We start from the raw sequence: 22,742 nt of genomic DNA on the forward strand, positions 1-22,742 counted from the left end.
AAATACCAAAGGCATTCTTCTCAGATCTGGAAAAAATGATGCTGAAATTCATATGGAGACACAGAAGACCTCGAATATCAAAGCAATCTTGTACAACAAAAACAAAGCTGGAGGCATCACAATACCATATTTCAGGACATACTACAGGGCAGTTGAATCAAAACAGTAAGGTACTGGTACATAAACAGATGGATAGACCAATGGAACAGAATAGAAATACCAGAAATCAACCCAAACATCTACAGTCAACTCATATTTCATCAAGGATCCAAAACCAATCCCTGAAGTAAGGACAGACTATTCAATAAATGGTGCTGGGAAACTGGATTTCCACGTGCAGAATCATGAAGCAAGATCCCTTTCACCTTACACAAAAGTTCACTTAACATGGATCAAAAACTTAAATCTATGACCAGACACCATCAAATTATTAGAGAGCATTGGAGAAACCCTGCAAGATATAGGCACAGGTAAAGACTTCTTGGAAAAGACCCCAGACGCACAGGCAGTCAAAGCCAAAATTAACTATTGGAATTGCATCAAACTGAGAAGTTTCTGTACTTCAAAAGAAACAGTCAGGAAAGTGAAGAGGCAACCAACAGAATGGGAAAAATATTTGTGAACTATACTACAGATAAAGGGTTGAGAACCAGAATCTACAAAGAAATCAAGAAAATCCACAACAACAAAACAAACAACCCACTTAAGAGAAGGGCCAAGGACCTCAATAGACATTTTTCGAAAGAGGAAATCCAAATGGCCAACAGACACATGAAAAAATGTTCAAGATCACTAGCAATCAGAGAAATGCAAATCAAAACCACAATGAGGTTTCACCTCACCCTGGTGAGAATGGCTCACATTCAGAAATCAACCAACAACAGATGCTGGAGAGGATGTGGGGAAAAAGGGACACTAACCCACTGTTGGTGGGAATGCAAACTGGTTAAGCCACTGTGGAAGTCAGTCTGGAGATTCCTCATAAACCTGAACATAACCCTACCATACAACCCAGCCATCCCACTCTTTGGAATTTACCCAAAAGAAATTAAATCGGCAAACAAAAATGCCATCAGCACATTAATGTTTATTGCAGCTCAATTCACAATAGCTAAGACTGGGAACCAACCCAAATGCCCATCAACAGTAGACTGGATAAAGAAACTATGGGACATGTACTCTATGGAATACTATACAGCAGTCAAAAACAATGAAACCCAGTCATTTGCAACAAGATGGAGCAATCTGGAAAGCATCATGCTAAGTGAATTAAGCCAGTCCCAAAGAAACAAATATCATTTGTTTTCCCTGATCGGCGACAACTAACTGAGCACCAAAGGGTAACCTGTGGAAGTGTAATGGACACTATGAGAAATAGTGACTTGATCAGCTATGGTGCTGACTGCTGATGTACAATGTAACACTTTATCCATTTTAGTATTTTTTTGGTAAACTCTGTAATTAACACACAATTATTCTGAGGTGTCTAAATCTTAACTGAAAATTGATCCCGGTTAAATATAAGAATGAGAGAAAGAGAGGGAGGAGATGTACAATAGGGGGCATGCTCAGTTGGATTTGCCCCAAATGATGGAGTTAGAAAAGTGCCAGGGGATTCCAATACAATCCCATCAAGGTGGCATGTACCAATGCCATCTCACTAGTCCAGGTGATCAATTTCAGTTCACAACTGATCACACTGATAGATCTAAGAGTCAAAGGGATCACACAAACAAGATTAATGTCTGCTAATACTAACTGATAAAAAAAGGGAGAGAACGATCCAACATGGGAAGGGGGAGACATAGCAGACTCATAGAATGGCAGATGTCCTAAATAGCACTCTGGCCTCAGAATCAGCCCTTAAGGCATTTGGATCTGGCTGAAGAGCTTATGAGAGTATTTTAGGCATGGAAAGCCAAGACACGCTGGGGAAAAAAAAAGATGAAGAACAATAAGAAGACCTAAATGAAGGATCTCAGTGAGTGTGATCCCAGTGAAAAGAATGGGGCCATCAAGGTAGGAGGTGCCTTTCTCTGAAGGGAGGAGAGAACTTCCACTTTGACTATGGCGTTGTCGGAATAAGATCGAAGTCGGCGAACCCTAAAGGCTTCCATAGCCTCGGCAAGTCATGGCTAGAGCCTAGCGAGATTACTGATGCCATAAACAAGAATGTTAAATTGTTAAATCAACATCAGGAGTCACTGTGTACTTACGTCCCATGTGGGATCTGTCCTTAATTGGTTGTCAAAGGTGAAGTAATGATATAGCTAGTACTGAAACAGTATTTTTACACTTTGTGTTTCTGTGGGTGCAAACTGATGAAATCTTTACTTAGTATATATTAAAGCGATCTTCTGTATATAAAGATAATTGAAAATAAAAAAAAAACCTTGGTGTTAAATTGGAAATTACATAGATAATTAATCAATTTTTTTTAAAAAAATATCATGCAGGATCTCTGTCATTAATGTGATGTACACTGTTATTTGATGCTATAACTAGTACTCCAACAGTATTTTCACTTTGTGTTGCTATGTGAAGGCAAACTGTTGAAATCTTTATATATACTAAACTGATTTTCTGTATATAAAGAGAATTGAAAATGAATCTTGATGGGAATGGAAGGGGAGAGCGAGGAGGAAAAGGGAGGGTTGCGGTTTGGGGAAGGTTGTGTGGGGAGAAGCCTTTGCAATCCATAAGCTGTACTTTGGTAATTTATATTCACTAAATAAAAATATATATACATATATATGTATAAATAAAAATAGAGAAAAAAATTTTCTTTTCAATGATGAACACTATTAAAATTCACTGATGAAACACTGAACAATAAAGATATTTGAAATTCTTGAAAAAAAAGTTGGTTATCATCCATTCAAAAAACAAAAACAATACATAACAAAAATTGGTGAGGATATGGTGGAAAAGTTATACTTATACACTGTATGTAGGAATGTAAACTAGTACAACCATTATGAAAGATGGCATGAAGAGTCATCAAAAATCTGAAAATGAATCTACTATATGACCTAGCTATGCCACTCCAGGGAATTTACCCAAATGAAATGAAATCAGTATGTGAAAAAATTATCTGCAGCCCTAAGTTCACTAAAGCCCATCTTACAATAGCTAAGACATGGAATCAACCCAGATGTGCAGCAACTGATGACTGAATAAAGAAAAGGTATATGTACACTATGAGATGGCAATTAGACATAAAAAAAGAACAAAATCCTGTCTTTTGCAACAAAATGGGTGCAACAAGAAAGCATTATTCTTAGTGAAATAAGACACTATCAAAGAAAAAATATCATATTTTACATAATTTATGGTAATTAATATAAAGAGTACAAATATGTAATATATATGAGTAAAATTAACATTTTGATATTTGTTTTTTGCACTTAACTATACTGTGGAAGAGCAGTTTTTGCTACTTATCACTTGTTGAATTCTTTATTTGGTGGAGGGTTAAGCTTGTGACTGTGAAAGAAGTCACCAGTATGTCATTGGCCATTGTGGCCAACTGGGTAATGAACTAGCAGATGGATGACCTCTCCCCCTCTCTATGTCTCTCCTTCTTGCTCTGGGTAACTCTGATTTTCAAATAAATCTTTAAAAAAAAAGAAAATTCTCCACATGATTTATTTATTTGAAAGTTAGAGCAAGGGGAAAGGGGGGACAGAGAGAGAGAGAGAGAGAGAGAGATTGATTCTATCTGCTCATTCTTCAAATGCCTTCAACAGCCAGAGCTGGGTGAGGCTGATCTCAAAAACAAGAAATCCCATCTATCCACTCATGTATTTCAGTCATCACCTACTGGCACCCAGTGGGCACATTAGCAAGAATCTGGATCATAAGCAGAGGTGGGACTTCTCTTGGCACTCAGCAATATGGGATAGCTGGTATCCAAAGTATTGGCTTATCCTTCTAAGCCACAATACTGACCCTATGTTAATCATCATGAACATCTTTCATAATGTGATCTAAAATGTTCCTCACATGGTAAGTGATACCGTTTTCCGCAGTTATCTCCATAAAGCCCCTGCCCATATGATACTGTTGGATGTAATCTGGCAAAACTCAAACATTATATCAGTTGCTTCACTTGTAGGTATTTTATGGAGACTCAGTGAATTACTGCTATGAAACACAAGGCACATCCTGAGAAAAATGGAAGTCATACATTGTAAGTACTCAGTACATGACTGCTTTACATTTATAAAATTCTGCTAATATGACTTTGGCTTGTTTTATGAACCAGACCTCTAAGAATTCTATAAAACTCTAATGTTTTCCTCAAAGCTTCAGCCATTGGTGGTACTGAGTTATGCACTCAGGAAGGTATATTATTTCTTATGAATCACAATGGTGTTGTGTGTGTGTGTTTGCCTACTAAATTCATTTGCCCTTTAAATCCTTTCAATTCATAAGGATGGACGTTTCTCCTTAAGGTTTTACACTACAAATGTAAGTTTTCAAATAATATACATGATTTTGGTTTATAGTGATATATGTGAGTCAAAAACTTTTGAAATGATCTCAAATTAATTTTCCTTTTTAGGAGGCCTTTTGCAATTAGAATAACATTTAATCATATTGATATTTGATTAATAAAGTTGATCCTTTTTTCAATCACTTTTTTTAAAATAATGAAATTTTAAGTAGATGTTCTTACATAAGCATTTTTGACTGTAATTTGGAAACCTAAATGGCTGAATCTGAACAAATAATTAACTGAGATTATACATGTTCACATTAGTCCTTTTTTGAAAAGATTATGTATTTGATATGAAAGGTAGAGTGAGAAAGAGACAGAAAAATAAAGAGAATTTACATCTTCTGATTCACTCTCCAAAAAGCCAAAATGGCTAGGTTCAGGTCAGTTCAAAGCAGGAGGAACGAGCTTCATCTAAGTCTCCCATTTGGGTGGGTGACAGGGGCTCCAAGTATTGGGCCATCTTCCACTGCATGCCCAGGTGCATTATCAAGGAGTTAGATTGGTAGTGGAACAGCTGGACCCAAACCAGAAAACATATTGACCCTGGCATCCCAGGAAACAGCCTTCCCTGCTCTACATCACAATGCCCTCCATTATTAGAAGAATTTATTAATTTATTTTGTATACAGTCCTTAAGGGACTCCAATTTCATTGTCCTACACCTTTATTGCAATTCACAGTTAGTTATGTGATATAGATGTCTAACAGAATTAAATCTATTTTCCAAAGCCTCTTTAAAATATGAGGTACCAAGCAACAGAGAAAAGCCATGCAATCAAAACTTGTGGTTTTTATTGTTATTGTTTATTTATTTTTGTTTATCATTATTCTCATAATTTTTTCTGTTGGATCTTTTTCAAAAATCTATTGAATTGAGAAATGTTGAAAGGTATTACATAATTTTATGACTCTTAAATCTTATGTGTATAAAGTTAATTGACAATAGATTGGGTTCGTTGGGGAAGTGTCACTATGTTCTGTTATCTATCTATCTAGCTAGCTAGCTAGCTAGCTAGCTATATGAGTACATGAAACTTGTATAAATTAAATAAAATTTTAAAAATTAAAAAAAGGAAAATAAATCTTAGTAAAAAATCAGAATGAGAATATGAAAGGGAGGAGACAGGATCCTGGGATTGCATGTGGGAAGGAGGGTATGGTAAGAAGAATCACTATGTTCCTAAATTTGCATTTATTAAATGCATGAAGTTTGTGTAACTTAAAGTATTTCTGGGGAAAAATATAATGCAAAATCATAGTGTGCAGGACAGCATGATGGTAGCTTGAAAACACATATGCCAATAAAACATAATAAGTGATCCTAATATAATGTCTGCAATCCTTCATGTGCAATTTCTGTTATTTCTATGCGAATATAACATACTTTCTGCTTTCTTTGTATTCCCCTCATTATTGTTGTTGAAACAGGGACAACTACATTACATTTTTTGTGCTCTGTTAATTACCACAGATCATTGAAAAATTATGAGTGAAATTGATATTTTGAGATTTGATTATGTTTACATTCCTTGTTTCCATTGTTGAGGGACAGTGGTTTCTTCTTCATACTATTTGTTGACTTCTTAACTTAGCAGAGGGTAAAAGTATCTTACTGTAAGAGAAAAATTAAGAAAGGAAGGAAGAGGAGGGTAGAAGCATGGATGTGTGAGAGGGTCAGTGAGAAGTGTCAGATTTCTCCTAAATATGAATAGATGAATTACATGAAATTGTTCACTTGGTATAAATAAAAAAATAACTGGGGCAGAATTTTAGAAGATATTACATAATTGAATAATTTTTAATTAGCCACAATGACACAATTCCAGGAATCATGCTGGTTTTTATGTGGACATAAATTTTCATACCAGCTGATAAATATGTAGGTACGCATATGCTTTATTATATTGTGATTCTAAGACCAGCAAGAAGACTTGTTTTTTCCTAAGTAATAAATGCTATTTCCTGCTTTTCTGTACTCTTGTAAAACATTAATATTTTCACATGTTTATTTTTGAAAGGCAATCATACGAACATTTTGTGTCTTGCTGATATTTAAATGCATGTTTCCTAAAGCAACATGAATTACTTTCTTATATGCTCCTAATATTCAGTGTCTTTTTGTGTTAATTTTTGAAAGGCATATATCTTCTGTCTTCTGGTTCATTTGCTAAATGGCGGATTTACTCCCCAAGAGGCTATAATGGTTGGTAGTGGTCCAGGCTGAAGTTAGGAGCATGGTGCTCCATCCAGAGCTTTCCACTGGTGTCAGGGAACAAATACTTGAGCCATCTTCTGATGATTTCCCAGGCAGGTTTAACCAGAGTGTTGGATTGTAACAGCAGCATCTGAGACTTGTACCTGCCAAGCCCCACTACCCACTTCACCTACCCCTTCATGGGACAATAGGGCCCCAGACTCCCATGTCCAGCTTCCAAGTTATATGGCTTGCTCTTCACAGGGTGCCAGAGCCTGAATCACCACAGACATCTCCCATAAGCATAGTGTGGATACGATTGTGATATGAAGGAATTGGGCCATTTTTTGTTGCTATCAGGGCACCTGATTGAACAATTTGCAAAGCCAGTGAGCACGCATGCCAACACAAAGCCATATCCAATCACCATTATCTATAGCAGGGGAGGTGATCACTTGTCATTGTACCAAGTCAGCAGTTTGAGACACATGGCTGGGACTCGGGTCTGGAGCCTAGTAGTCCAGGGCCCTGACTCTTCTGGCAGCCATAGTTGCTGCTGTTTCCATGTTCCTGCAGGTTCCCCTTGATCTGAGCTTATAATAACCTACTTAAGATGAATTGCAATTTATTGACAGTTGTTTGATTCCTGGGAATTTGTGGGGTTTTTTTGTTCTTGTTGTTTGTTCTTGTTTTTCATTATTCTCAGAACATTTTCCTGTTGGATCTTTTCAAAAATGTATTGATTTGAAAAATAATTAAAATTATTACATAATTTTATGGCTCTTAATTCCTATGTGTATAAAGTTTATTGACAATAGATATGGTAATAGGGAAATGTCATTATGTTCCTAAATCTGTATATGAAGGACATGAAACTTGAATAACTTAAATAATATTTTGAAAGTTAATAAAAATGAAAATAGATCTTGTTAGAAAACAAGAATGAGAACAGGATTGTAAGGAAGAAGAAGGGTGGTATTGCGTGTGGGAGGGAGGGTACGACGGGAAGAATCACTATGTTCCTAAATTTGTATTTATGAAATTCATCAAGTTTGTATACCTTAAATATAATATTTCTCTGGAAAAAAATGCAAAACCATAGTACTCAAGACAGCATTACGGGAGACCAGGGGAAACACCTGGCTCCTGGCTACCGATCAACGCGATGCGCCAGCCGCAGCGCGCCGGCTGTGGCGGCCATTGGAGGGTGAACCAACGGCAAAAGGAAGACCTTTCTCTCTGTCTCTCTCTCTGTCCACTCTGCCTGTCAAAAAATAAAAAAAAAATTTTAAAAGACAGCATATGCTAGTTTTAAAACAGACATGTATGCCAATGAAGCATAATAAATGATCCCAGTACAATGTCTGCAATCCTTCATATAACAATGTCTATTATTTTATATGAATATAACATTAGTTCTGTTTTCTTTTTGTTCCTCTCATTATTTTTGTTGAAAACTATAGCAACTGTATTATACTTTTGTTCTCTATTAGTTATCACAGAACAGGGAAAACCTATGGGTCAAAATGACCTTTTGAGATTTATTTATGTTTATATTCATTGTCTCCGATGTTGAGGAACAGTGGGTTATTCTTCATTCTATTTGTTGAATTCTTTACTTAGTGGAGGTTAAGCTTATGATTATGAAATAATCTTAAAGTGTGTAAAAGAAAGAATAGAAAATAAAGAGGAGGGAGTGTGGGAGCATGGGCATGAGAGAGGATTCCATGGGAGATATCAGTATTCTAAATCTGAACATACACAATACATGAAATTAATTCGCTGTAAATAAAAAATAATATTGGGAAAACTTTATAAAAGGTATTACAAAACTGAATGATTTTCATTAATTTCTCTTGTAAATATGCATTTCATCGTCTATCTTCTACCCATATTTATCTTCCATTTGTTTCTTGCTTGTACTTAGCAACCAAATCCAGTTGATTATCTCCTACCCTGTAATCTTGCTAAATTCATTTAACGGCTTGTATTTGTTTTTGGATTATACTGAATAATTTTTGTAGATATAATTGTGTCATCCACATATATTGAGAGTTCTGCTTAAAAATTGATTTTGTTACTTCACTTCACTGACTATAACTCCAGGACAATCTTGGAGATGATGAGAGGAGACAGCTGTGTCTTGGATTGGAAGGAGATAATTTTCAATGATCCTGTGTTAAATATTTTGCTATAGGTTTTTAAAGACAATCTTGATAAGTATAAGGAAATCATTTTGTTTATCTTTTCTGACAGTTGAATTTTTGTTGCTGGATGCTGAATTTTATTAAATCCTTTTTAAATTTATGTAAATTATTATGTAGTTCCTCTTTTTCATCAATCTGGGTGATTTACATGATTTATGAGAATGTTAAATACCTCTGGATTTTTAGTGTATCTTCTTTTTTGATTTATTTGACAGCAAAGTTATAGATAGTGAGAAAGAGAGACAGAGAGAAAGGTCTTCCTTCTGTTGGTTCACCCTTTGGATGGCCACTATGGCTAGAGTTATGCTGGTCTGAAGCCAGGATCCAGGTGCCTCCTCCTGGTCTCCCATGCAAGTGCAGTTACCCAAGCACTAGGGGCATCCTCCTCTATCCTCCCAGGCTACAGCAGAGAGCTGGACTGGAAGAGGAGCAGCCGGGACTAGAACCCGGTGCCCATATGGAATGCTGGTGCCGCAGGCAGAGAATTAACCAAGTGAGCCACACTGCCGGGCCTAGTGTATCTTCTTTTTAATTGATCTACTAGTTATTCACATATGGTTTAACTCATATAAAGGTATTTTGTTTATAATATCTATATATCTGTTTATAGAAGATGCTCTTTAAATTCATTTTAATTCATACCCAGCTCTAATTTGTGTTATACTGCCCTCCAAAAAAAATTAAAAATATATTCACTGTTTACTTCTACTTAGAGTGAGCTTGAGAAGCTAAAAGTTTTATCCTTGTTTTTTTGTTACTCTGGTATTTTTGAGACCACTAGAATGTTGTTGATTTTTGTTAGTATGTCTATCCTGCCTTTATTATATTATTCTAGTATTTACTTTTTTTACAGAAAGAATTTAAAATGACTATTTTCAATATTATATTCACTTAAAGATGTAAATTTATAAATACTATTTGTCTTCATTCTCTTTATTTTCTTATGAATTTCTAGTCTTGTATGCACATACCCTATCTGCCCAAATATCATCTCACTCATATGCCTAAAGCCAATCCAATCTTTGTGTGTGTTCATTCCTGTTTATGGAACCCATACATTCTCTCACATAACTATGACATGTTTAAACTTGCATGTTGTAATTTATAAAATCGCTGTCATCTGTGATAACTTGCAAAGTCTACTCCTTGTGCCTGCATCATATGCCATCTTCATGAGCCTCCACCACCTTTGTCTACACCACATTTTTCTTGAGTGTCTTCTTCTTTTACTTGCATCCTTTATTAATGTTTATGTTGACCTGCCCCTATGAATGTACTCATGATATGCCCATAAATGTCTACATACTCTGGCCTTAGTGATGTTGATGCTACCCTGCAATGTCATATTATCAATCAATCATATTTCAAGTTTGTATGTAACCCCAGGAGGTTGGACAGTTTTCCCCATGAAATAGGTCCAGGAGCATAGGACTACTCTATATTCTGGTGGACTATGTGATAAAGCCTGGACAAAGGTGGGCTTATCACCAACAGGACTGAATGCCACCCTCAGGAAGGAGGAAGAGGAAGCCAAGAACTGCCAACTGTGAGCATGACTCAGGGACTGCACCCTACTTTCTCTTACTCCACTGGTCAGAATTTAATAATAGGCTTTTTAAACTTTTTCTAAAAAGCTTGTTAAACAATGACTCTTGAAGATCTTCCAGGTGTGCATACCTGTCTCCTCAAGAAAGTAGCTAAGACAACTCAGTAGTTTCAACAAGTGTACTCCCCAATACCTACTCCTGGCAGGAAATGGAAGAAGTGAGTGAGGAGCAAGCTGTAAGAATGAGGCAAGCTGGACAGGAGCACAGGCAGCTTCATTATTATGAGGGTAGTTTCCCTGAATTGTGCCATCAGAACTTATTTTGAATCCATTTTCAAAATTTCACTTTGTGTCCATGGTTAGTTGAAATAGATTGGGAAATAGTATCCTACTGGTAGCTCTGGTTCCAGCTCAAACATAAAGTGTTTGCTGCATAAAATGAGGGAAAACATGCCTGGGGATAAGTAGAACTGTCTCCTACAAGTGCTAAACATGTTATATTATCAATAAAAATCATTAAAATAGTTTAAGTTAAATAATTATATGAACATAGTAAGACTTAGGAATACCTACCCAGTACAGTGGAAGTAGTAATGATGAAAAGACCAAGTGAGAATAATGTGATCAAGGCCCCCTTCATCTTTTTCTTGATTTGGATAGCTTACCCAAACTAGTCTCCGTATTCCAGCTCAGTCAATGATCGGTACAACTAGACTGTTTTTTTCCTGTACAAAATTGTAGTCCTAGCAGTATTAAAATCTTCTGGAGCTCAACAATTCTTAAAAAAAAATGAACATGGTACTTCCACAGCTCCATATAATCTTCTGTGACCCTAGTCTTTGCTATTAATTTTATCTACCACTATTTTCATTAGCTTCAGCAGATATGACTGAGAAAACCAGCTCCAATTGTTGCATTTTTATCTTATGTTATTGTCTTTGCTTGAATGCTTTTCTCTGAACCTAGCTACATATGCACTTTCATTTTGTCAATAAGTACTAAATACATACTGATTGCTGATCATGTGCAAAAAGCTACTTTAAATGTTAGCAATCTAGCAGTTGACAAGAGATCTAGTGCATCTTAAGAGGTTCAGCATTCTGATGAGCAAAATGTCAACAGCTTTAAGTGAGCATCCTTAATTCTCCCTGTCACCCAAGACAGAAAGTTATTCTATATCCCTTGTTTCCTACTTGTGATGTAACTATTTCTTCTCATGTTTTACCTCCTAATGTAAATGCACTGTGAAGGCAGAAATCTAAAACTAGATCATTTTAAAAAATGTACAACATATCTTTACAATGTACTCAATAGATTTTTGACCAGAGAAGGGAAGTGATTCTACTCTTTATTCTTGTCTCATTTTCTTTCTCTTCCATGTTTCCATCATTGCTATTCTGCATTGTGAAATTTTAAGAAACACTTTCCTGAATTCTAGAATCCAGATAAGATTGCTTTAAAACTCAGATAATGGGGAGAGCGGCAAGATGGCAGAATAGGTAGGGAGCACACTGATGGTTCAGGAAGACACAGGTTAATAAAAGTGGAGATACTGCAGGTGCAAGGAAGAGTAGGGGAAGAAACAGCAGAGGAAACTCTTCCGGAACTAGTGATTCACAGTGGACCTGCGTGGAGAGCGTGGGAGCCCAAGTTCGGGACACCAGCGGCAAACTCAACACACCAGCTCTGGAACACGAGGTGAGCCGAACTTCATAGCCTGAGACACAGGTGGGCAAGCAGAAAGAGAAGACTAGAGGGAACGAGGCTTGAAACTCCGTGGGGAAGAGTTCACCAGGCTAACTAGAAGAGAGAGAGGAAAAAAAAAGTGACCAATACAGACACGAGTTTCTCTCTCTCTGCACACCCCTCAAAGGCTAGCAAGACAAAGAGCAGGCGCCATTTTGGACATACGTCATAAAAAGGGCGACCTCAGGTCTGCACCGGCCCTGAGCCTAGCAGAAACACCTGACTCTGGGGGGAGGGGTGAAATAACAGGAGATTAGGATCTAACTTGGCAACCCAGTGGGAGACTGCAGGAGAATTGGAGCCCACACTGAGGACAGCACAGATTCCCTATGTGGTCCTTGGGAAAGAGCTTGGGATCTCTGGCTCCTGTGGGTATATCATTTGCTGCTAACTACCTCCAGTTACGTTCAGCTGTGCAGAATTACTTCCCTTTTGAATCAAAAAGAGAGAGAGAGAAAGAAAGAAAGAGAGAGAGAGATTTACCACAACTAACCTGGGAGTGTCATCTATGACACACCCTCAACCCTGAGGAACCAAACACAGCTCTCAGGCCACACTCATCTCAAGCCTCTAAGGCTCCACTGAAAGCAGACAGTCCACTTAATATAGAGCCATAGTGTAACAAGAAAAAACACCACAGTGAAGAAACCAAATATCTCCAACATGCCAAACAACAAACGCAGAAACCAGGTAACAAGAACAAGGAAGACACTATGACGCCCCCAAATGAAAAAGACACGCCAATTCAAGATTATGAAGATGATGAGATCGAAGAAATGCAAGAAGCAGATCTCAAAAAATTGATAAGAACATTAAGAAGTTCTCAAAAACAAATTCTTGAACTACAGAAATCCTTATGGACAAGTTAGAAAATCTCTTGCGCGAAAATGAAATATTAAGGAGGAATCAAAATGAAATGAAACAACTAGTAGAACATGAAACTGTGATAGTGACAAGAAACCATAATGAAATGAAGAATTCAATAGATCAAATGACAAACACATTAGAGAGCCTTAAAAATAGAATGGGTGAAGCAGAAGAGAGAATATCAGACTTAGAAGACAGAGAACAGGAAAGGAAACCGGCAAACCAAAGAAAAGAAGAAGAAATTAGAAATCTAAAAAATATTGTCGGGAATCTAGAGGATACTATTAAAAAACCTAACATTCAGGTTCTAGAGTTCCTGAAGGCATGGAGAGGGAGAAAGGATTAGAATGCATTTTCAGTGAGATACTAGCAGAAAATTTCCCAGGTTTGGAGAAGGACAGAGGCATCTTAGTACAGGAAGCTTATAGAACCCCTAATAAACATGACCAAAAGAGTTCCTCACGACAACATGTTGTAATCAAACTCACCACAGTGAAACATAAAGAAAAGATTCTAAGAGGTGCAAGAGAGAAACGTCAGATTACTCTTAGAGGATCTCCAATTAGACTCACAGCAGACTTCTCATCAGAAACCCTACAAGCTAGAAGGGAATGGCGAGACATAGCCCAGGTACTAAGAGAGAAAAACTGCCAGCCCAGAATACTATATCCTGCAAAGCTCTCATTTGTGAATGAAGGTGAAATTAAGACTTTTCATAGCAAACAGAAACTGAAAGAATTTGTTGCCACTCGTCCTGCCCTGCAAAAGATGCTTAAAGATGTGTTACACACAGAAACACAGAAACATGGTCACCAATATGAAAGAAGGTAAAGGAAGGAAACCTCACAGCAACAGATCACAGGAAGCTCAATTTCTCTTTGACATAGAATTAAACTCTGATGCTCTGTTAAAGCAATGTGTTAAAGTAATCTATTATGTTCTCTTGATGTCTGTTAAATTCTAATTGTTCAAAAACAGCTGAATTTTTATTAAGAGCTATGGGTTATTTAAATATGTGCTTATTTTCAAAGATTTGAATAATCACCTTGTAACAATGATCAAATTTGGTCTATGTTATGTCATGATTTTAAGGAATCTTATTTCAACCAGATACTTTCGATTTTGAATCTTCTTGGCATTCTTGACAGGCATTCAAAAAATCAAAGTTTCAAACAATCTGGACTCTAAAATTTCCAGTAAATCCTGGACTTTGGATTTTCCAGTTTGGGCCCAACTGAAAAAATCGAAGGACCTATGTCTCTCATCTTATAGAGACACCAACTAATCAGGCTATTTGGATTATATTAGAAGGACTATCAGGATGTGATGTGGTACCAGACTTTAAGTTTCTATAATGGAAAATGCTATTAATACAAATGTTTGAGAATTAAAAAGTCTAATGATCTTGTGTTACTAGACATGATAGTTATCTTAATGAGAAAGCCCCAGAGGCCTAAAGGGTTAAATACTTGTAAAATCCTACAGGTGCTTTCAAAAAAACTGTGAAGTAAGCAAGTGCCTCTTATTGGTTGATGAGTTTATAATTTTAAACATGGCAACTTAAAGTCTTTTGTCATCCATAGTTATATATGATTTGCTGCTCATAAAACTAAAGAATTATTGGTTCTGTGTTTAGCTGTCCTCCTATAGGTTCCTATGGACTTTTCCCAGCCACTTCTATTGTAGTTAGTACTTTGGGATGGCTCTGTAAACAGATGAAGCCAATAATGTATTAACAGTACCAACTGAGAGAAAGTATGGTTAACTGAGGTTACTAAAAACAAAAAGCAATTCAAATCAATTGGCAATCTACAAAAAGAGTTAAAGTTTTTAAAAGCTATTATTAAAATTGCTATATTGGTCTATTATGCTATGTTATATGTGTGTACATATTGTATGTCCACATGGGAAAATTTTATTAAGCGTTTTATTTTAAATGGCTTATAGATAAGATTGTCCATAGATTTAAGCTGCTAAAATCAATCAAAGATACATTTTAATTTGTGTGACCTGAATCTGTGTATCATATGTTTTATTCTTGTTGGTAGAAAGAAACTAAAAACATTTTAGATGGTTGTGCTTAAGTTTACTGGTTAAACAAACTACACCATGTTAAATATTTAAGAGGTGTTTTCAAATACATGATTCTTAAAATATATAGAAGGCATTGGACCTTCTGGTAAATGTTTTCTTAAGTTGTTATCTCATGGTTGAAACAGTTTGCTAAGTATTCATGTAATATTGCTATTGTCAGCAAGCGATCTAGGACTTGCTCCCTCATTTCTCTATTCTAAGCCCAACTTGTTCTTTCATTTCTCTATTCTCTTCAAGGTAGGAAACTGATTCTATTATGAAGGAATCTGTAGGATGCACAATTTAATCTTTAGACCTTATAAAAGAGATTGCTAACATTTTTCTGTAATAGCATAGCCAAAATAAGAACTTAAATAATAATCTCATAGCTAGATTTACTTTGCCATCAAAGTGGTATACAGTAAGTAGAAAAAACCTCCCTTTCAGACCAAAGGGAAAGAAAGTTTTAAAGTGAGAATATAATTTTCCTCATGGGCATTGTCTACCTTAGAAAAACTACTACAGAACAGGCCTGTGACTATAGACTTGTAGTTCAGGCCACCGAAGATTAGAGATGGGACTTGGGCACTCCCTTGATTTGCATCCTCTGGTCTGCTTTAACACAAACCAGGAGGAAAAGAAAGCTAGGCATCAGAAGCAATGGATGGCAGGCCTATGAATGGCTGATCTGTACAGTGATCTGCCCTCAAGGAGACCCAACAGGCCAGTCTACTGCAGTGGCTTTCAATGTGGTAAGCCTGGGCTTCAGCAGAAGTCAGCTTGTGAAGAGCCCTGGCAGCTCTGCCAAGAGTTGGATCACTGGAAATGGACCTGCCCTGGAGTCGAAGGATGCCCAGGTCAGAGCCACAGATCTTATTGGCTCTAAGCTGAAAAGCCCTTCACTCAGCTCAACTTCCAAAATGACCACTGCAGCTGAGTGGACAGCCAAGCAGGGTCAGCAACATTGCGGGCAGAACTGTAAATTTCTTGTTAGAGATGCCACCTGCCTTTTCCTGGCCAGCACTCCTCCCAGGCCAGCCAAGTAATGAAAGTCAACAGAGTGCCTTCCCCTAGGAGGTTCACACCTCCCTTAGGATATACCCCATGTGAAGAGATAGATAGGTCTGGGCCTCTCAACTTGCAAGGCCTAAAGCCCACCAGATTATTATCAAGCCCCTTCTATCAGGTTCTATTTGCCTCTCAATCAGAAAACTTAATTGTAGCATAGACAGCACCTTTCTTAGCCCCTCTAATAATGATTCTGTCCTTTGTTCTAGACCCTGTCTAGCGCACTTAGGCCTCATTCCTTCGTAATCATAACCTCTACTCTACCACCAATGGCTCTACTCCCAACCTGTGTGTACTGATGGTCCTCTTCCCCACTTAATGCTGTATAATTGTTCAAAGCTGTTAAATGCCACTCTTAGGAACATTGGTTACTATCCTCACCCTGTCTTTTATGACCTTGTCTAAATATGATCAGAGTCGGCAAACTTGGAAGGCTTCCATAGCCTTGGCAACTCATGACGACAGCCTAGGGTGGTTACTGGCACCCTAAACTAGAGTGTCAATTTGTTGAGTCAACACAGGAGTCTCTGTGCACTTGCTCCTCATGTGGAATCTGTCCTTAATGTGCTGTACATTTTGATTTAATGCTATAACTAGTACTCAAACAGTATGTTTCACTTTGTGTTTCTATGTGGGTACAAACTGTTGAAATCTTTATACTAAACTGATCTTCTGTATATAAAGAGAATTGAAAATGAAAAAAAATAAAAAAATAAAACTCAGATAATGGTGTTCCTCAGCACATCCCCTCAGGTAACTCCCATCTCTCTCAGGGTAAAAGGTCAAGTTCTTCCATTCCTGTGAAGCACTATGTGACTTAGCCACCTGAGATTCCTTATGCACATGCACTAGACCCTCCTCCCTCACTCCTTCAGTGTCTGTAACAATGGCACCCTTTCTGTGCCTTGTATGTAGCCATTGCATGGCTGCTTCCATGTTTCTACTCTTCCAGGCTCCTCTATCTGAAATGCATTTCCTCCATATCAAGATCTCTGATGTTTCAAATTTTTGTTCATAAATTAACCTTTTAGTGAATAATTTCCTGAATCCTCTGTTGAAAATTTTAAACTTCTATTTTAAACCCTCTGCCCCTGATCCAAATCCCTCATCTCCCTTTCTTGTTTTATATTCTGATACTAATTTTACTAATCCTATGTTTTCTTCCACTAGAGAGTGAGCTTCTTGAAGGCAGAGAATTGTATTGTTTCACTCACTGCTGCCTCCACAGCACACGAAATATCCCTGACAGATAGCCTTGTTATCATCCTTTATATAATGGAAATAATTGGTAAATATTTTATACTAATGGTAGACAATCACCTTTAAGTCACCAGTTGCAAACAAAATTCCACTGATATAGATATTTAATATAGAAGTATGAGTAATTTACAAATACTATATGTTACAATTTTATGAGCTTAACATAAGATATACATACTCATTCTTAAAAGTTAAAGGGATTTTGATTAGAAAAGCTTTCTCTTACATATAATAATAAAAATGTATCTTCTCTGCCTGTTATGAATTATATTTTTCATTTTCTAATTTTAAATCAACTTGATTTGAAAGTGAGGTGGCAATTCGTATTTTTTTCCAAATTCCTACAATGTTGTTACATGACCGTTTGTAAGTTAAATATTGTATAAAATATCTTCATTTTTTGTTTAGGACTTCTTGTTTAATTCAGATGATATATCAGGACTAAATATATGTTAGTTAAAATAGTTTAGTTGATAAGTAATATCACATACTAATGTGGTAATATATGATAGGGAGAGTCGTGTCTATTACATTTAACTTGTCCAACCAAGTCTATGAGAAGGCAGGGGGGGGCTATTTTCTTTCCATTTAGCATACAAATCTCAATGTACTTTTGTTGTTTAAAGACACATTGAATTTCAAGGCAACACAAAGAAAATAGATTTTTAGATTTTTCTGTCTCAGATATGTCCTATTTAAAAATAATTTTTAGACTGTGGTAGATGAATTGTATGCATTCGAAATGCACACATCTTATGTGAATCTATTAGTGAATGTTCAACCATCACAATGATATTACCAGGATGCAGATCAAAAGATCAGCAATACCATAAAAACTCTCAGCAGTCCTTTTCTAGTTACTATCCAAACATATCCTCAGGTTAACTTTGTCTTGTTTTGCCTGTAATATAATTACATACACAGACTCATAAAGTATGTAATTATTTTGCCTGTATTTTATTTCATTAGAATAGTGTTTGTGAGATTCACCCACCCTGTTGCATAAAACTGTAGTTGACCATGAATCTTTCATATTTATTCTTTTATGGTATTTTTATGTGTGAATATGCCACACTTCACTTACTCATTTATTTCTTTATCACTTCATGTGTACTGTGAGGCATGCAATTCTGGATGGTTTAAAATACTGCTCCTCTATCACACTGTTTTGGAAAATATATCTATGAATGACCAAGGATAGAAAGCTTGAGGAGGAACTGTTGGGCACTAAGTATGGATATGTTTGCTTTTAATAAGTATCCTGAAATTATTTCTTCAATTTTTTAAAAAATTTAAATTCTTAGTGGATCTAAATGAGAAGGCTCTTAGCTCTATAATCTTACAATAAATAGTATTTTCTTTATGTTGCATTTTGTATTTTCTAGTTTATATATAATGCTATCTTCTTGAGAATTTAATATTAGTATTATTGTGATTAATGAAGTTAGAACTTTTTATACATTTTCTATTTATTTCAAGATGTTCCTTAGTGAAATGTCCTTTCCAAATTTTAGATATTATTCCATTTCCAATATAGGAGCCATTAGTTAAATACACACACATGTACACACACACAAACCCACACACAAATAACACTCTTAAATTTTCTTTTCTTTCTCAATGGTGATTTCCACCCCTTTCTTTTCTTAGATTATACTTTTTGTGTAAATTATTATTTCAAAGATATTTATATGTATCTTTATAAATTATTGTTCCACCAGTTTCAATTTCTTTACAATGAAATACATAATCATTGGCACACAAGCCATTGAAAACAAATCAGAATGATCAGAGACAACACAGAACATGTTATGGTGAAATAAAATAGTAGTTGAAGTAGAAACCCTGGGCTAAAGAAAAGGAGAATCAATCTTATATTTCATAAAGTTCAGTATATTTATTGATTGATGTTCATATTTGTGAGCACCTTGGCATCTATCACTGAAAAGGAGCATTATACACTTCTTATTATCACAAAATAAAATGTCCATCAGTCCTTAAAACCAACTAAAGCTTTCTATACACTTTATATGCTGTATTCTTGTAGAAATTGTTCAAGTGGCCTTTAAACTATATTTAAGGATGCTACTACATTTTTTTTGTTACAAGAAATACAATTTCAAATTTCATTCTGAAAAGATTTCAGCAAGGACCAAGGAAGCAGTGTTGAAATGTATCCCGGATTTGCATGAGATTAAAGTGAGAGAATGTATGTATGTACGCTTTTGGCAGACAATTTAATTCAGGAATACAATGCACAATACCCACAGGAATGTTAATTCTGGATCCTAGTTCATTGTGCCTTGAGAGAAAGCTGCTGTTCTAAGTTAGCAGAGAGGAAACATGTGATGATGTGAACGTACAGGGCAAATGAACTGAGAGAGTCTAGTCATGGGAAGACTTCCCTGAGGGAACTGTGATTGGCAAAATGTAACAGAAGAGAGCCTGGGTGAGGAGGTAAGAGCATGCACAAAAGCTGAGGTGAGACCCACCAGTCTTCCTAGTCAGTTGTTAATTTTTGCCTTTTTTTCTCAAAACTCATCATGTAATTAATTCCATTTATTTTATTAATTATTAAATTATTTAAATTGCATTAAGTTTATACTACATATATATACTCATATGTAGAGAATATGTATCTACTTTATGAAAAAAATGTGTGTGTGTGAACATTGTATAGGCTGACTTTTATATAATTATCCTAGTAGGAAAATGTGTGGATTCCTTATAGTATGTTAAAATTTTACACGTAATTGTAAATTTATTAGATATTTCAAAAACTTCCTGTATTTCTGTCCCCCTAAATACACCACAGTATACTTAGTCTTTTACCCAAGTTGTTTTCAGTTTTTTTCCTATTACAAATAAATGTGTAATGAATATCTGCATTAAGGTGTTATAATAAATTTAAAATATTTACTTATAATGTAGATCTCAAGTAGAATTAATAAGTAAGTGATATCAAGAATCTTGACTCCAGGAAATGTTTGGTATATATGTCCATCTTCAGTGTTTGAATGTGCCTATTGTTGGGGTTTTGACTACAGGGCCTGCTTCCTTTCTACCTCCCTATCTATCCAGTATCAAGGCAGGAATCTCAGCCCCTCTGAATACCATTCATACCACTTGTCAGAAATGGGTTGGAGACAACTAAGGATGTGGGTCTCAGGATGCTAATTTGAATCACCTGGAAAGCTTAAAAACCTTGATTCCTGGTCCCAGCCTGAACACTTTCTATTTAAATTGTCTAATTTTTCTTAGGTTTATTAAATCAGACATAAATTCAGGATTGGTAATATTTGTGTAAATAGTATGATAGAACTATCTCCAAATACCATTTACAGATAGCTGTTCAGGTTTTCCAGAAACATGTATTGAACAATGTTCCATACTCATTGCTTTGCAGATTATTTTAAAATCAGGTATAATCAAGATAGAATATTTGAGAAAAAATTTTAACAAATATCACTTAGTTCTAATTATTATAGCTTGGTGATATGGTTTAGAATTAGAGATGTTATTTTCCTGTTAATTCATATACAGAATATCCATTGTAAACTTTAACAACTTCTCAGTTTAATCTTCCAAACTACCTTTTTAAATTTTTAAAAAATATTTATTTATTTGAAAAATGGTGTTTCAGAGAGGCAGAGAGAGAGGGAGATCAATCCCCCATCCTTTAGTTTACTCCAAAATGGTCACAATATGTTCTATGTGTTATGAAAGACTGATTTATGAGCTGACAATTCAGAAATCATCAGTAGTATTTCTAAAAGAAAGCAGGAGTGACGTGGCTGGATGAGGATATGACATATTTTGAGGGGCCATATTGCTTTTGCAGACGTGGAAAGGGGATTAATGGGCTGTGATTTCCTGGGTATATAAGTGTATAGAATGGCTAATGCACAAATTTACCAATCAGAACAGGTGGTTTCAGGAACCAAAATGGAGACATGTATAGCCTGTGATGGCTGCAGGCACATGTCGGTGGAGACACTGGGAGTCAGACAGGGCCTGCACATATAGGGTTTGGAAACACATGATGGAATGAAGAAGATGCAGATAAACCAGTGCTTAGAGATAATTTACTCTTAAATGATTATGTTAGAATAAAACACAGAAAATCAATCATTATGGCTTCCTTGTCAAGAATTAAAAAGAAAGGGCCATTACTGTGGCTTAGCGGTAAAGCAGCCATCTGCAGATCCATCATCCAATATGGGTGACAGTTCAAGTCCCAGCTGCTCCACTCCAATCCAGCTCTCTACTGTGGCCTGGGAAAGTATTAGAAGATGGCCCTTGGGTCCCTGCACCCACATGGGAGACCTAGAGGAAGCTCCAGGGTCCAGGCTCCATATCAGCATAACTCCAGCCAGTGTGGGCCTCTGGTCATTGAATCAACCAGAAAAATACCTCTCTCTCTCACTCATTTTCTGCCTCTGCCTCTCTGTACCTCTTCCTTAAAAAATAAATAAATGAATCTTTAAAAAAAAATAAAAAATGACAGAATTTTGAATATAGGTAACAAAAAATAAAGGCAGAAATTGATGAAATGCCATTAAAAAGTATAACAAGTAAAGCAGGATCCAGTGATTTTTTTTAACAAAGATGTTAACAAATTTAATAAATCATTAGTAAAGGAAATTAAGGAAACAAAGAGAAAAATAACACAAATGACTAGTTTCAGTAAGTAAAACAGAATCATTGCTTTATAAAGATACTAGGAGAAATACTGGAAATTCTTAATAAAAATTTGACTACAAAGATCAAAATCCACCATATTTTGAAAATCAAATTTACAAAATACAAGCACAACATAAAACAGGAAAACCCCTATATAAACCCAGAAAATTGAATCACATTTTGAAAATTCCAAAGAACCAAGCGAAACAAAACCACAGAATCAAAATTTCAGGTCCAGACATACAGAACACTCCAAACTTTTAAGGAAGAAAAATAATTATACATTTCCCATACCTACACAAAGTAGAAAACACAAAGAATATTTTAAAATTTATTTTGGGAAACCGGTATTACATTGATGTTGATGCAAGGTACCAGGACATGAAATAAAAATCAAGTTATTTAAAAGCATCCATTTCATAAGCCAAGCTATAGGTATCCTAAGCAAAATATTAATGCAATAAAATAAATTACATAAGAAAACATATCAATAGGAAGAAGGAGATAATTTTTAAAATGGACCGATGGTTAAGGTTCTCAGACAAGTCATCCAGGTAGGTAAAAATTACAAGAAGAATATCACTTGATCATTTA

This window comes from Lepus europaeus, unplaced genomic scaffold (genome assembly GCF_033115175.1).
Source record: "Lepus europaeus isolate LE1 unplaced genomic scaffold, mLepTim1.pri SCAFFOLD_3_1, whole genome shotgun sequence".
NCBI lineage: Eukaryota > Metazoa > Chordata > Mammalia > Lagomorpha > Leporidae > Lepus > Lepus europaeus.